Source organism: Centruroides vittatus, unplaced genomic scaffold, assembly GCF_030686945.1.
Source record: "Centruroides vittatus isolate TY-2023 unplaced genomic scaffold, ASM3068694v2 contig_1154, whole genome shotgun sequence".
NCBI classification, from domain to species: Eukaryota; Metazoa; Arthropoda; class Arachnida; order Scorpiones; family Buthidae; genus Centruroides; species Centruroides vittatus.
The window spans coordinates 273,076-292,079 of NW_027120741.1; the positions used below are offsets into that span (position 1 = coordinate 273,076).

The window sequence follows — 19,004 nt, forward strand, 5'->3', positions numbered from 1 at the left end:
CCTGATTAGAATTCCAAAAGTTTATTCTTAGTTTTACAAAACTTGAAAAATATTCACAACATATTCTGTTAATTAACACTTTACTAATAAGTTTACATTAAAATTCCCAATAACTTATTTCCAAACTTAACTGCTAAAATAATTTTTGTACTTATAAATTACAGCCAATATTAGGGCTAGATTTTAAAAAGAATGAGTAAATTTGTGTCTAAGTGGAAGATTTTGAAGGGTCATAATTTGTCAATATTTGTCAAAATTAGTGAAGGATCTACTATGAAGTTAATATCACTTAAGTTTCAGGGCTTATAATCCTGGAGAGACCTTGAAGCAACTTTTTTTAATGAGTGAGTTTTTTTAAGTGTTTGCTGTTAAAATAATACTATTTTAGTCATAGAATCATAAGCCAGTGGATTGAAGTACTTAATATTGACCTTATAATATGTTCTAATACCCATTTCATATAGTTACAAAATGCTCCTATAATTGGTCAAATTTCAAAATTTTCTTAAGGGTTTGTAGTGCCCGAACTCCCACATGTTGGTACACAATTTAATTGCTCAGACCTAGCTAGAGTCAATCAGAACCATAAAAAGACCTGAATTCTCAATTCAGGCTGCACTCATCTCACTTGTGAATTTTAACATTAAAATATCAAATTTTCATTTCTTTATCCTGACATGCCACCCTCTGATGGCTTCTAACTCTAATATTAGACTATAATAAATATTACAAAAACCTAACAAACCAGCAAGAAAATTATAAACACTTTGTTTATAAGTATTAGTTCATTCTCTATTAACCAGTTCTAAAGTAGCAGTTGTTAACTGTACTAATACTTTTTCTGTTCATTGATGTTAGGTAATGTAACTATTATTCCTCCAATGTGATTTTCTTTTTCTTCATTTTTAGCAAATTTTTGATTATATCTTTGCTAGTGTTTAGTGTTAAAGAAGTTTAAGTATAGGCTTATCATGGATGATATTTTTAAATATATATTTCTGCTAGATCCATTAGTCAATAACTAGTGCTTCAGTTCACTCCATCCCATCACCCTATTTTTTTGCCATTTGGATCTTGAGATTCTTGCAAGGACAGCAATGCCCTTTGGATTTTGTTGGATGTTACCATATTATTGATGGTTGCAAAAGGGCTCCTGTAACAGTTCAGGATCTTCAGGATACCAAAAAATATAGATCTGCCAATGTTCAAAATTACAAGAATTTTAAAAATAAAAATTTATTTGAAATTCTACATATATGGAATGTCAAAAAAATTTGAAACAAGACCACTGTATATTTTTTCTTTGAATTTTTAAAAATCCATTAAAAATAAATTATCAATTATAGAAAAAAGCAACATATTCTTATTTTTACAATGGAAAAATTATTGAATTTTCTTTCAGGAAAAGTAATTTATAAAAAAGTAAAATATTAAAGATTTTATCAAGTTATTCTCATTACAGAATCAAGCAGTTAATAATAATATGATTATGAAAACCTATTTCTCTCTAAGTTTGAGATTAGGTTGTATATATTTCTGTGCATATTTATATTATAAAACTTCATTACATATAAATGAAATAAAATTTCAGAATATCTCACAAAATTCTAGGTAATTTAATAACTTATAATATATAATTTAAAACATCCAACTGACTTTTCATTAACAGATAGCATAGTTAAAAACACTCTCATATTTTAAAATAAGAGAATGATTTATGCACTTCGTTCTTCAAAGTAAAATTTAGATATATTATTGACATATTGTATCTGAATCTGCTTATATTTTATAAAAGCAAAAAATGTATCAGAAATTTTAATAAAATCATTAATATCAATATTATAGTGTAGCAAATAATTTAAAATTTTGCCAAATAAAAACTTTAGCCAAGGTTGCACTAAAGAAAAAGGTTAGGAATTAATTGTTTCCATTACTGTGTTAATAAAATAGTATATTTATATACAACATATTTATTTTGTATTCATTCAGTTCTTTTTTAGTCTACTATATTGTGTTATTCCATATACCTATTGTAAAAATTAATTAACTATGTTATGAAAAAAAATAAAATGTTTTTTCTAAATCTTTTTTAAAATCCTGTGCACAGGGATGCCTAACAGAAATATCAGGTTTCAATCTACTCCTTAGCTGTCAAAACTAGGAATTTAGGTAATGAATTACACATATATATACATATTCTAATGTTCACAATCCAAAAAGAGTGAGCAGCAGGCAAAAGGAGACTACACTCAAACCTCTTTTTGTGCGATTTGTTGTGTGTGATTTTTTTGTGTGCAGTATATGAATTTCAATCAAATTGGTATACTGCACAAAAATAATTGCACAAAACACATTGCACGTATAAAAAATCGCACAAAAAAAGACCGCACAAAAACAGGTTTGTGTGTACAATCTTAGATAATGAATTACATACAGAAAATATATTATCAATAATAACATAGATATTAGTCAATTAATACATTGCTACATATACTATACGTATTTCAAATATACAATATTGAATATCATTGAATAAGTTTACTTAGGCAATTTAATTTGTCCGATCACTCAGAGATATTTAATCATAGAAATAAATCTCAGAATGATTTACATAAAAGAAAATATGAAAGCTACCATCACCTGCCATTTATACAACAGGAAGCATAAAATGATTAAAAACTTTTAAATTAATTTATGAATTCTAAAACATACCATGAAAATATAAAATATGCATATTTTAAAAATGACAATTCAACATATAAAATGAATTAGAAAAATCAGAAATTTGTTTCCTACAACCATTTGACTAAACTATCTAAAAATTTCTATAGAATTACTATTTAAAGATTTATAGTTTCTGTGATTATAATATCAAAAACAAATTCAGAAAATACATTATTTATTATGTATGTATTTCAAATTACATTAATTTATATATAAAAACTAGTATTAACTGGTAACCTGATAAATAAGTATCATGACAATCCTGCTTTACTAGTGCAGGAACTGGCATAATAGTTTGAAAAAAAATATTTACTTTCAAATTTTAAAGTGTTTCCACATCCATATTTAATATATTTATAGTAATTATTTCAAGAAAGCAATATTACATATTAAGCAAAATGCATATTTGATTTTAAGACATACATTTTCCATCTGAATGCAAACCTGCAATTTAAAAAAGCTTTTTCATGTGCATTTTAGTCAAATCACCATCAAAGTTTACAATTATGTTCCAAGATTTAGTATATTGTATAAAATTATATAATAAAAACTTTCAAATTATATCAAACAAATGTATAATATAAACATTATCTAATACAACTTGAAAATTTTTTTCAATATAATTTAAAATCTTATCTCATATATTAACCTTGAACTGGATTATTTTAAAACACATATAGACAAAAATCTATTCCAGCAACTATTTTTTAATTTATCTAATGCTTTCAACTATCTGTGTAACCATCTTCAGGATCAAACACTTTAGAACGTAATATTTAAACTTTAATGAATTCTATTCAAAACAAGAATTATTAAATACTGTACATAAAATTGATAAATTGAGAATACAAGTAAAAGTATACAATACTGATGAAAGTATACAGAATAAAAGAAATTAATTAATTAAAAATAAAAATAAAATAAATAAATACATAAATGAAATATTTGTTTTAGTTTTTGGTATCACTGTTCATTGCATTGAGAAGGTACTGTACCACCAAGCTTCTGATAAACAAGTGGCATCTTTGTGGTTAATGCATGAATTCTTAACACTGCTTATATAGGTATGTATATTCTTTCTAGAGTTTTACCTGCTTGTTGATTCCTTATTGTTTTTAAAAGCTTAGCTTCATTAAAGTTTGGTGTATTGTCTGGAACAGTAGCCATTATAGCTAAGACAGTTGTGCTTTTGCTTTTACTTACATCATATTGATGCTCTTTAAATCTTGTAGGGAGGTTTTTGGATGTGTATCCTATGTATTTGCTTGTTTTGTTTTCAAGTACGGTAACCAGAATCTTGTGTACCCCAGGGGCTGTGTCAGGATCTATTGGGTCTTTGTCATTATGTAACCAGCTGTAAATAGTTTTGTTGTGCTTATATGTGATACTTCTGCTGCTTTATCTAATGGTTTTTCTATAAATGTTATCTAAATCATTTATTTTTTATTTTCAATTAATTTATTTCTTTTATTCTGTATACTTTTGTCAGTGTTGTACAATTTTACTTGTATTCTCAATTTACCAATTTTATGTATTTAAATAATTCTCGTTTAAAACATAATTTTTAAACTTTAAAGAATTCTGTTCAAAAGTGTTTAATCCTGAAGATGGATACACAGATAGCCAAAAGTGTTAGATAAATTACAAAATAGTTGCTGGAATAGGTTTTTGTCTATATGTATTATAAAATCTTATATCTTTCTTTAATAAAATTAATTATTTATGAATTTTTTTTGTTTCTTTTTTATGTTGTCTGGATGAAGAAACTTGTTTGAACTGTACTACAACTAAATACAATATAAAGCATTTGATTCAGTTAAATGCAATTTAATTAATCAATCAGTGCCTACTTAATGCAATTGATTTAATGTCATTTTCATAAAAATCAAGATATTGTACTCAAGCATAAAAATATTTTTCTGTAATATGCTGCTACAAAATAGAATTTTATTTATTCATGTAATTATTAATACATAAATAAGGATAATGATATACAAAAGAATAAAAAATAATAACAACAACTAAATGTCTCAAAAATCTTGAAATTTAGATTTATGATTTCAAAAAATCATAAATCCAATTTTTTAAATATCTTAAATTTTATTGATTATCATTCAATTATATATAAACATATGTTTCAAAGAAACAAACTGAACAAGATATTCAAAAATTTTAAACTAATTTGATGATTTAGAAATCATTATCTCTGAGTTACATTCACAGATGATTGTGCTTATTAACAATTGTTATACATACCTAAAAGATATCTGTAAATGATGTGAATGATTACAAAACTGTTTATTAAAAATAACAGTCATACAAAAATCAAGCATATGATGTTATAGGAACAGTTTATTGAGTTTTTTCACATTTTATGAAATTCAATATTGTGTTATTTGCTGTTCTGCACACATCAGGACAATAAATGTTTATCTTGTTGAATCTGATAATTGTTAACAAGGTGGAATTATAACATCGGCTTCAACTATTTGAAACAATCTAATAGTTTCAATTTAATAGAATTTACTATGTCTATACATCTTCAATATCATAAGTGACAATATTATTCAATAAACAGTTACCTGAATAATGAATAGCCAAGATGACTCATTTCCTGGACTCCAAGATCTTCAGGTCTAACCCCTTTGTGAAAATTTCAAAAATAAAATTTATTAAAAGGATTAAAAGAAAGATAAGATTTATTATCTGGAAAACAAAAGCCTAAAATATTGGATAACTTGAAGAAATTCAAAGAGACAATGAAATCTTGACTATCAGATAGATGTGAACAGAACAAATATAGCACATATTAAACAGTCATAAAATAAGAAAAATATTAAACTGCTATTTATGTTGTAATTTTTACATATGAACACTTCTTATTTTAGAAAGAACTTGTAATCATTCATGTTTACAGACATTCTTTATTATATAGAAAAAAAAAAGATCAGGCAACCTCACGGATAGAGCTAAATATATGATGAAACTATCAATCTGCAATCCAGTTCATATGCTCCTTCCATGAAAACGAAATATTTTGTGTGTTCTAAACATCAAATTGAGAATAAAGAATGCCATAAATGGTTTTCAACAGTTGCTCCATAATCACTGATGTTTAATTATCAATTTGCAATTTACAGCATTATTTTAATAGCAGTTATGAAAATAGTTGATAAAATTTAAAGTAATTGAACTCAGATTTTCCAAAATATATAAATTATAAAGTCTGTAAAAAAAAAAAAAATTAAAGTTCCTAAACTGTCAGAAATGTGATTCAAAACTTCTTAAAGTATTTTTAAGTACTTCACCCTCAAAGAACCTTTATCTTCGATAATGCTTAATTTTTGGGAACAAATGTTTTTGGCCTCACTCAAGGTCTGCTTCAGGTTAATTCAAAACAGGATTCCAAATTCAAAACGCCTTTCCTTGGAACAACTTCAAACCGTTGAGTTTCAAAATAAATCGGAACATATATGCATGCTATGGAGCACACGGTATACATAGACTGCACTAAACGTTCCATCCAACAGAGTCCGGGAGCACAAATATGACAGATTATGCTTGTTACACCACTGCCCTGTTCACCTATGCCACCAACCCAGAGGTTCATGCAGACCTATCCAATGCCAGACTGATAAAAAGAGCCTTCCACGTTGACCACATTAGGACCCTTGAGGCCCTCGAAGTATACAGGGATAGTCTGAAGAGGAGATGTATAAACTCCAAAGATGGCAATGAGCTATCATATGCATGGCGCTACATATGCAAAGAGCAAGAAGTCGCCAACGCTCCATAGCATGCACATATGTTCAAATTTATTTTGAAACTCAACGGTTTGAAGTTGTTCTAAGGAAAGGCGTTCTGAATTTGGAATCCCATTTTGAATTAACCTGAAGCAGACCTCAGGTGAGGCCAAAATCAAAAGTTAAGCATCCCAAAAATTAAGCATTACCAAAGATAAAGGCTCTTTGAGGGTGAAGTGTTTATTAACACCGGTAATCAGGTTAGAAGATATTATTTTTAAGTAATCTATTAATTCTAATGAGATAATTTTATCATATCATATGAAATTAAATAAAGACCAAACATGTCCAGATTAATTAAATTCTATTTTAAAAAAATATTGGTAAATTTTTTGCATTAATTATTTTATTAAATTGTAATTTCAAAATTTGTAACTTGAATAAAAACATAGCAGTTTTATTAAATTAATCCCAAATAATATTCTTGCAATGTACTAGAATAGTGTACTTATCAATGATTAGATGAATATTTGATAGTTTACTTTGCATCTTTAAAACTTGTCTTCATATTTCAAAAAAATTTAACAATTTAATTTTTGTTTTAAAGCAATTTTTAATATTTTTATCTTTGAATAACTGTAAAAATTACAAAATTAATTGCCATGACACAGTTTAATTGCAATATTTTTTCTTTGCATATATAATTTACATATATTGTTTGCTGTTGAAAACTACTCCATATTTTTATGTTTTATTTTAAAGACATCAATGGATATGATATATCTAATTTTTTAAAATGTTGAAATTAAATTCAACAAAAGTGCTTGAATATTTTGCATGAAAATATTAAATGAAATAAAATAAACATAATTTAACTGTAGTTTTGGATCATTGAATTACCAGTACCATTCCTATATAGCATTATGGAATTCCCAAGAATTTTCTAAGTAGACTATCATACATTAGCTTATGTTTATTCAACAATTAAACTTTAGCAATAAATAAATGACTATTGTGTATTTCAACAACTAAAAAAAATGTTGTCCTCCTCAGCTGGTTTTAATTCTAGAACCTTTTCAACTGACACATAACGCTATTAAAACTTCTATTTTTTACATTATTATTAAAAAACATGATTAAAATACAATCTTATATATTTAAAATATTTTTAAGATTAACATATATAAACAATATTTTACATACAATTTTTTTCACAAAATACATTCTTTTCTTGATAAACAAAAATTCTGTCAAAATATTTTTTTACAACTATCCCCTCCAATAAGCACACACATTGTACTGTAACCACATCTCATGCTATTCATTCCATTATATAATCCTTTACTTCCCTTTTTTATTTTTTTAATTCGACCTACCAACACAGACTATCTAAATTCCACTACATGAATTAATTCAAAATTAATTGAAATATTTCAATTATTCTCTTCTAACATTACAGCATTACAACCCAGTAACAACCTTCCACATTAACTTGCTAGTTTAATTGTTGAATAAACATTGGCTAGTCTATGATAAGTCTGTTGTCTGTTGTGTTTGAACCAAATGTTTAATTGATTATGTAATATACAGACGAAAACTATTTGATATATGAATATATATCATACTACAGTATTTGAGTATGAATATCAAACTCAGTCAAAATACACATTTTTGAAATTATATAAAAAATTACACTTTCCTTTTCAGAATAATCATGGATTCATTTAAACTCTATCATTCTACAGACCTTCCAATCTGCTATATGGAAAAGGGCTACTTCAAGAAAAAATAGCTGATATCAAGTGAAAAGAAGCTGATACTCACAGTAAAATAACTTGTATATTCCGTTATATTTTTATTTCTGGATATGCTGGTGACTGTAAAACATAGCTAAAGCATTTTGGAAAGCAGAAGAGCCAAATGGCTAGTGTATAAAAATACTAGTTATGATAGTTAGATAGCTGAGAAGACATGATTAAAATACAATCTGCTATATTTATCCTGGCAATCAGACGGATATCTTAGCTATCTATCTAGCTAAGATATGTCTGTTGCCAGGGGCCTGAGTTTGGATCTGGATTGGATCTTCAAGAATTTTTCACATTGGTCTTCATATGTTAAGCCACTCAACCATCTCTGCTTATGCTTACATTTGAATGCTTTTTTTAATTCTGTCAATATTTTGAAGAAAAAGCAGATGAATATATACAAAAGTGTGGTGGTGTGAAAATGCCCGCTATTGCCCCTGTGATATTTTAATAGTAACATGAGCTTCATTATTTCTTTCAAGTGATATGTTTATATTTTATTTTTACTATTTTTCAATTTTGTTACATTTTTGTGTTGTTAAAGTTTATGTAGTTTACTTTATAATTACTTAAAGGCAATAAAACTTTTGTATATTGTTTATTTCATTAAGCAAATTAAAATTACCCCTAAAGACATACTCCTAGATTCATCTTTGAAAGCATATGATGAACACATTCTATCTTTTTGTGAGCTATTGAAATAAAACATGCATTTTAATTTTTTGTTAAAAATATTCTTCATAATTTACATTTCAATATTTGCATTTAATAATATGTTATATGTGGTTATATTTTTAATAAAGAGAAAGATAACTAATATTCTATTATAATAATTTTAAAGATAAAAATCATGAAATATCAATGCTTTCAAATTTAAAATAATGAAATTACATAAGTCCTCAGCTTACATGAATTTGTAGATATGCAATTGTAAGATTTCAACTTACAACTAACAATGCTACTTTATACTTATAGATGGTGAAAAGGATGGTGAAAAGTTTGAGAAAAGAAAAATGTTTATTTATTCAAATTTTCTTTTCATAAATAGCTTTAATTATCCTTTGAAATGAAGATCTATATTAAAAATGCATCAGGCAATTTACATGGTTTTTCAAATTACACAAAAATCTTTGGAACAAATTAACTGGATAAGCTTAAGACTTACAATATTATTAAAATCTGTTTTAAAGAAAAAAAATTCTTAAGATTTACAAAAATTATTCTTTCCTTAAACTGCTATTAATTTCCACTTTAGATCATATTTGATTTTATAAACTTTTTAATAGTAATTATTAATTTGATTAAAACATATAACTTAAGATAAAGCTATTTAAATTCTATACTATATAATTACAAATGTGGATTTCATATTGCATTGACTTATCCTTTACAGTTCAAATTCTGAATAATTTCTTTTCCATTTTGTCTACCCATTATTTCTCAGATAATTATTTTTATTATGTATTTACTTAATAGAATAAACTATATTTTCTTTCAAAGCAATTTTATAAATCTGATTTTTTAACAATTAGATTCTATTTCTTTAGCTTATGTTAATAAGATAAAGTTTTTAGTAACTTGATCTTATTAAAAGTAGCATACTGTTTTTAATATAATCTAAATATTTTTCCACAGAGCTATCAACCTTTTTATTAATCTAGATAAAAGCAATACAAATTTTATATACAAATTCATTCGTTCATTGTCATCTGTTCCTTGATCAATCTTTTAATTAATTAAAAGTACAATTATAATTTAATTATATTTTTGATTTTAAATTAATATTTAATAAACATATTGATTATTTAGAAACCTTTAGCTATCCTGACATTGAATGAATCTATATAAATTAGTATGTATAGAAAACTCATTAAATATCATTGTTTATTCATTTCACATAAATAAATAATAATAATTTTTAAATAAATAAAACCAATATTTTTTTTCAAATTTTCAAAATATGAACAATTGTAGTATTGATGATTGCTATTATGTCATTTCCATCCTTCCATAATTATATTGAAAATACTCTATATAAAGTAAATACTTTTGTATATACAATTGAATCTGATTAAGGTAAACTTGAATATTTCAAATTATTGGATAATTTGAACCTATTATTATTTTCCTTGAAATTGATATTTCAATTTTTTTCAAGAAATACAGTTGATTTATTTTTTCTAGTATAAATTTGGCTAATTTGAAGCTAGTATCATAAAAGTTCATAAAATTTGGCATCACCTTTACAAATAAATCAAATCACTGTTATTTACGAAAGTCAAAATTCATTCAAATTTGTTTATTAAGAATTTAGAATAAACTGTTTATTAATTAGTTCTAAGCTGAAGATAGTCAGATTTTGAACAGAAGTTTAAATGTTAACTTTCTTACATAAACAGTGATTTGATTTATTTATTAGCTAGTATACATCATATTTCAAAAATAAAACTTAAATAGAAAGTAAACTATAATAAACTGACAAATAATTACCATAAAAACCTTTAAAGAGCAAGGAAATGAACTATTATGTTGAATTAACGTGAATGTTTTCAGCCATTTGAAACAAATACCAGGCAACCAAAAACTGAATATAACAGAATAGAATGTATAAAATAATGAAATAAAGAAAAAAATTTGAAATTAAAAAAATAATAAAATAAAATAAAACTGCTTTAAAATTGAATATATAAAATTTTATTTTATTTTTTTAATTGTGAAGTTTGTTCTTCATTTAATCATTTTATATGTTCTATTCTGTTGTATTCATTTTTTGGTTACCTGATTATAGTCATTTAAAATGATCAAAATCATTTGCATTAATTCAACTTAACAGTTATTTCCTTTCTGCTAAAAGGTTTTTGTCATGATTTTTTGAGGTTTTTACATAACAGTTTAGTAGGATTAATATAGTAAACTGAATAATCGAATATGCATTTTGGGATTCCCTGAAATACATTTATTCTGTAAATTCCCAAGATGTAGGCAAAATTGTCACATTTTTCAATTTTAATGACATTTTTAATTTGATAGCAGAGTTATTCAGCTAAGCTTCTATGATTTCTAAGTGTGGGATATACAGAAGATTATTTTTAACTTAAAAAAGTTATTAAAGAAATGGGGGGGAGAAAAAGAAAAAAGCATCTGATAGCACCAAGTAATACAGAATACTGAAAAATTTTAAAACTTGTAAAATATAGTTTAATTTTGAAAATTAAACTATATTTTGCAAGTTTTTAAATTTCAGTATTCTGTATCTGTATCTTTTTAATTCAAATCTGTATTAACAAGGGTTAATGTTACCTATGGTTCCAAGATGGCGGATCGTCTGATTCCAGCAAGGAAACAGTGGGACGCACGTTCTAACCTAACCTAACCTACTCTAATAATTTTGTTGGTAATAATTATGGTAATTTATTAGAATGGGTTGGTTAGGTTAGGTTAGAATGTGCATCCCCACTGCTTCCCTTCTTCTATTTGCTGGAATCAGAGACGAGCCGCCATCTTGGAACCATAGGTAACGTTAACCTTAAAAAGATTTGACTGTACTAAACAATTTGTTTTTCCATTATTTAACAGAGACAATTCATTTTTCAAATTGGTTTCTTTTCTCTTTTAAACTATAGAACAGTTTAAAAAGAGAAAAGAAAAAGAGTTTAATATTTTAAACTCTGTTTTCTATCTCGTTCTGCAGTTTAACATTTTAATAGCAATTTGTTTTATCGTGAATATCTTAACTAATTTATTATTGAAAAAAAAAGATAAATTCTTAATTTAGTAATTAAAACATTTGATTTTTGTCACTATTTACTGTTAGAAATATTAAGATGACAATGGTTTGAACAATTTTATCATATGATGATTTTGTTTAATCAGCAAGCAATTTTCCATATGAATTAACATTTTCTGTTTGGTTTATAGGTCATCCTCAGGTTTGATCATAACAGAAGAAACAGAATTATAAAATTCAAATAAAATAGAATTTGAATAATATTTACAAAATTCCAAATGTTCATATAAATTATCTGCTGGACTAATGCAAAGGTAAGCTTTTGCATTATTATTAATAAATCCAATTTAAATATACAGTGGAACCTGCATAAGCCAGACTAGTATGATACTAAAGCCAAAACTGCCATATGCTATTGGGCTATATAACAGCAATAATATTAATGAATTACCAAACAATCTGATACTAGAGGAAGCATACAGCAGTTGTTGACTTTACTGAAACCCAATACAATATATTACTAGAGTTGTTTGTATTCTAGTACAATACTGAATATTTTTCTGATTTGGCAGGTTTCCAATTTCAGGTTTTTTTTAATTCAGAAAATTACTCTGTTCCTAATAAATTTTCTTGTTTAGATAGGTTTCTGTTTTATTAAGGTTCCATTTTAGACAGGTTTTACTGTATTATAAAGTTTACAACTCTAAAAAAAATTACCAAGCTTAAATAAAATGCTTTAATGGAACAAAAACTACATACTATACAAAATCTGAATACTTTTGAGCTCCTTCACACATTGTCAGGATTCAGCATTTCCTGATGAGTAAAAGAGCTTGAAAGCACCCAAATTTTATATATGTGGATCTCCATAAATAATGTCATGCATCTTGGGGAGTAGTTCAAAATGTGACAATGTAACAAGGGAAGCAGAAGGAAATGATCCTTACGGCATCATGTTTGAGATTTACCATTATTCAGTATCATACATGAATTTTTAGTGCATATATCACATTTAAACATAGTGTTGCCACCTGTCCGGTTTTTAATTCATTGTTCGGGTTAACAATTAATTTTGTCCGGGATTTCGTAGCAACCTGTCAACCTTTTTTTTTTTATTTTTGCTTCTCAACTTAGCTTTAAAGAGCTATTTCATTTCTTAATTTAAGTTGCTCTTACACAAATCTCTAACTGGTTTAGAATTGGCATGCACATTATTCTTTGCATGGTAAAATAACATTGCACATGTGTCAGGGACTTCTGTTTGAACAAACCTGACCTGCTGTCCAGGTCAGCAATTTTGAAAGGTGGCAACAGTATTTAAACACCATGTTTTAAAAATTTAGTTTTTGCACTTAAATTTATATAAGAACGCTAAAAGATAGCAAAAAGTAAATGTGTATCATACTGTAGTCCTTCACTTTACTGTGGCCAGTAACACATTATAATATGTTACAGTCAGTTGAAGACATTTTTTTTAAATCTGTAGACTGCAGTGCTTCTCATGAACTGGAAAGAAACAACTTTTGAATTTTGTTTGTAATGTTTTATTCAGGAACATAATGCAGAAAATGTTGAGTGGATGGATTTTGACAACAGACATGACAGGGCAAGCATTCTCATGGATACACATCTCCAATATTTCCATTGTGGCAACTAAAAGTTGACATAATGGAATTTTATATTAATACTTTTTACATAATTGATGCAGTATATTTACTTTCTAACAATAAAAAGGGTTTGTCAAAGGGTGACAACCAATGTGACATCATTTTTTTAGGAAGAGTTTTGTCATAATATGACAATAGATGATATGGAAAGGGGGGAATTAAAAATATGAAATTTTAGTATGATATCACTTATAGATGGCCCGTATTGTATCCTTTTAGCTCCATTAAAGCATTTGATTTAAATTTGATAACTGCATTATATTTCTTATATATTTTTCTCATGTAAGACATCTGTTTCAAGATTTAAATATTTTAAAATTTATATATAAGTATCTCTTGCTTAATGCAGGATTTGATTAATGCACAAAAATAATTGCAGCAATTCCTTTATACATGCAGAAGAAGTTTTAATTTACACAGCTTTAACATGATTTTGATACACATGGTAGGATCATGGGATTTAGTAACCATATTAATCAAAGGATACTTGTACAATCATTCATCAAATAAAAGGTTTTGAAGGAGATAGTTATAAATTCCAGTACTTAATATCGAATATTTTGACAAAATCTTCTCTTCCAAGTACGTTAACATTCTGCAAGAGTTCTTGGCCATTCCCACACAAGTAAAAAAATTCAAAAAGAATCATTGGCTCAGAAGAAAATCTTTCACAAGATATGGCCCTTTAAAATTTACTTCCTGTGGTCTAAAGTCTGAATGATTTGCAATTTGATAAATATTTAAAATTAAAAACATGAAACATTATCCTAAAATAGTGTTTAAAATTAGTATTTTCCTTTTTATAAGAGAGCTGAAAGCTAGTGATGTGAAACAAATTACCAATGCAAGATTATTTAGCTAGTGCCTAGATTTGATGTACAATATATAGCAAAATTAAATTGTTCATGATCTGTTTATTTTATATATTTAATAAATTTTTACTAGCAAATAGCTGAAAAAACTTTTAGAAAAATAGGATCAAATTTTAGGTACAGTACATCTGGCCAAAACAAAAATGATATAAGAAAACTTTGAAGTAGAGTATCTTGAAAAGTCATTCTTGAATTTTTGTCTTTTAATAAGAAATAAGCAATGTTAAAAACTCAGCATCCTTAATTTTATATAATTTTTACTTTGGATGAGTTATTTTACTGTTTGGATTATATGAACATATGTAAGGTTAAAACTACTTATTTATTCCAGCTGAATAGAGTGTGGTCTTGTTTTATGCAGGGTTGGGATGAAACAGAAATTTCATATAAATTTGTGCTCTCCCCAAGCAGTTCCAGATGATTGCCTATACACTTATGAAACCATTTACAATTAACAAAAAATTGTTAAAATGTGTTTAAAACATTTTACTTATATTTATGTTATAATGATTAACATTTTAGTCTGATGTTTTTGAATCTACAGAACAAAATTTTATAATACCATATTGAGTACACAAATAGAGAAAAATACATGTAAACTAGGGTATTCACGACAATAAATAGCATTCAGTAATTTTCTGTGTTCATAAAGTCAGAACCTAGAAAAGACAGTTTGCTGACTTAAGAATCAGATTCAATGGCACTAGAATTAGGTTAAACTAGCCATTCACCACCTGCAAAAACAGGAATTCACATATAAGAATCCTATGTAAAATGAGATCCTACCGTATTTATTTCTTTTGGTATTTTCTTTTACTCATAAGAAATAGCCTACAGTTCTTGCAAAGTGACATATTACCCATCACAGATAAAATATTACCCTTAGTTTTTATAAGGAAAGTTCTTCACTGCCCATTAGTTCAGTTTGTAATTATGTAATAATACATTAATAATGAAAACACATTATAATTTTTTCATTTTCCAAATAAAAATTAAAACATTTGAGATATATAGAAATTATATTTCATATAGTTTTCTTATATGTTTCAATTATTAATTTTAAAAATATATTAAATATGTGCTGAAATGTTTTATAAGATATTTCAAACATATTACATATTATTATTATATAAGTGCTTTTTTCAAAGTCCATCATAAAATTTAAAAACATTACCTTAACAATAAGCAAATAACTTTGACTTTGATTTTGAAAAGCAGATAAAACTATTTTTATAAATATCTGAAATTTATTGACTCTAGCCAGCTGAAGAAGAAATATATAATCATTTAGCATTGAATATTTATGAATTATTTTTCCATATCAGTATAACTATGGTGAATGCATTCTATAATAATAAAAAACTGAAATTAAAATTTCATACAAACATTTATTTAAAATCATTTTAATATAAATAATTATCATCAAATTATAACAATATACATCTTATTAAAAAGTATTTAAAAAATTATAATTTAGATAAAGTTTTATAAAATATTTCTAAATGTGTTCAAAAAATTGTTTATTGGTTTTATTATGGAAATTTAACTGAATACATTTTTCCAATAGAACATTATTGAATGAATGTTTAATAATCTTACTGATTTAATTTCATTTTCAAATTTTATTTGTACAGTACATAGTATATTGCAATTTCTGTTAAACTCATTCATTTGTTACAATAAAAAATTAGTATTAATTTTCTTCATGATCAATTATATACTTAGGAGAAATAAAACTTTAAGCATAAAAATTGATATAAAGTATTCCATTTAAAACAATTAAATAAAAACTAACCCAATTCGCTGATAAATGATTTAATCAATAAACACAATATAAATTTTATCAATTTCCTTATTGGTTATTTGTGATTGTTATGTACAAAATCTTATGTTTATTATTATTGAAGAGATTTTTCCAACATACTATGTACTGTACACATATTTGAAACTAAATTTATAAAATTTTCATTCAATAATCTTATTAGAAAATGTAATGGATTCAAATTTCTATAATGAAATCATTATGCTTTTTTTTAACAGGGAAAATTTATTAAGAATATTTTAAATCTAAATTTTCAAATAAATTTTTCAAAGTTAATTTATTTTATAAAATAAATATAAACATTAATTAATCCTTTTAATTCTAATAAGAATTAAAAGAATTTATTATCTTAGGTTTTTATCAAACTAATACTGTAATAATTTTTTATGATGATTATTTTGTCAAAATTTAGAACAAATTAAAATTTTAAAAATATTTTTATAACATAAAATACTTGTTTAATCAAAACTTATTAATTAAAGAGCTGAAATATTTTCTGATTCTTATGTTACTTATTCATTTTATTATTGATGTAAAAAATGAAAGATTTTGAATACCTATTTAATGGACACATGGAACAGCAAGCAATCTACATGCCAATGGTTGGAATGTATATTGTGGTAAGAGTTGGTAGTGTCAAGAAAGAGTCTATACCTTGATCTTGGAAATGATTCATCCACCAGTGAGGCATTGTTTCTCCAGAAAAAGACATACAAATAACGGATGATATAGAAACAAACTATAAACCATGTGAATAAAAAACTAAAATTGTGGTTCTTTGTTTTTATTAAAAAAAGAAATTCCTTTAGTAAATTTTGTATTATTATGTTGTTTATTAAATTTATTGATACAATATTATATTATAAATTTTCAATATATTATAGTAGATCAATTAAAATAATGTATCATGATTTAAATTTTAAAGAATATTGAAAATTAAATGTTTCTTTCTTTTGAAAATAATAATTAAATTAAAAATTTAACAATTAAATTTTGAATATAGTACTAATTAAATATCTATTTTTAAAAGTAAATTAAATTTTATTTAACACAGTGATCAACTTAAATTGAATAATAAAGTATCACTTACTGATTTAAAGAAAATTAAAAATTTAAGAAAAATACTTTTAAAATTATAGTAATAAAATGTACTATAAATATATCTATTTAAATTTTATTTTAATTTGGCTTCAACTTAAAACATAATTCAAAACTTAAAAATATTTCATTATAATTTTTTTTAACAGAAAATCAAACATATTACTATATACTTTTACTTTTATAATTATTAAATAACATTTCAGTAAAATCAATAATATAATTATTATATCATTAATTTGGCTGAGTAATTGTCTACTAGTGTCACTGATGATAAAACTATTACTCAGAATTTAATCATATAAATTTCATTCATTAAAAATAAATTTAGTTAACATTTTGAAAAAAAAACTAAAGTTCTCATCAAGTAGAATACAATATTTGAAGTATTTGATCTTTGACTATTACTTGCATTGAATTTCCTTAACTTTCTATTTTTGCAATGCAGCACACAAAAAAATTATCTGTATCAGCAGATTAATCAACTTATTTGATTGTTTAGAATAATATATATGGAATATGCTCAGCAAGATATCTTGTTAATTTTAAACTTAAAAAAATTAACTTTTGCAACACTTTTATTTCTTTGAATTTAAATTATCATCTGTATTAAATTACATTTACTAATATACAATTTCTCATTTAATTCAACACACAGACTCTAGACTATATTTTTTTTTTTAAAGAAGTAAAAACAATAAATATACCTCTTATATGGCTAAATAGCATTATCAAGAAAAATTAACCTGAAGACAAGTTTTTAACTATTCAAAATAAAATACTTTCATCAAAATCTTTATCATCAGAAAAAACTGGTTTTATAGTAATCATTTACATTGGAATGTGTAAATATATAATAATTTTTGATTTAGTCCATAACAGGAAAACAATTCAATATAACCAAATGGAACAAGTGAATAATAAAAACTGAAGTAATAAATACTACTAAAAATATACATGTATGACTTCTTTTACATCATTTTTAATTAATTTTAAAACTAAACAAAAATATAAGTTATCACATATATTTTTTAATTCAAAAATCAGCTGAAATATATTTTATTTAAATAAAATATTACCTTCAGTAATACAATTATAAGTGGAATATATTATTTATTTTAATATATCTGGAATTTTAATGCTGATTACACATTATAATAATGACACTTAAGGTCAAAAATTCTTTCTTATTAGTTCTGTATTTTATCTTTGACAATTTTACTCCTAATTCATTTTATATAACTTTTTTATATGAATAAAAATTATATAATGATACACACTGTGTTCAAGAAAGAGTTTTAAATAAAATCTTTTCTGATATTTACATAAGTTTAAACATCAACATATGGAATAGTTTGATTAAATATTAGTTATGTACCTAGTATTTAAATCAAACATGTACAGTACAGTACATGTTTGATATATCCAAAAAATTTCCTTTTTCATATTGGTTTAGTTTCCTTTATTCATTGTCATTTATTAATTGTCTTCCTTTTTTATAAGTGAAAAACAACTACTACTATTTTTCAAAATTTATCCAACA

At 24.9% G+C, this 19,004-nt stretch overlaps 1 protein-coding gene across 1 annotated transcript in view; it reads right to left on the reverse strand.

Moving 5' to 3' along the window:
• Window positions 1–19,004, reverse strand: part of LOC136979121 (uncharacterized) — a 190,057-nt gene that overhangs the window by 4,407 nt on the left and 166,646 nt on the right.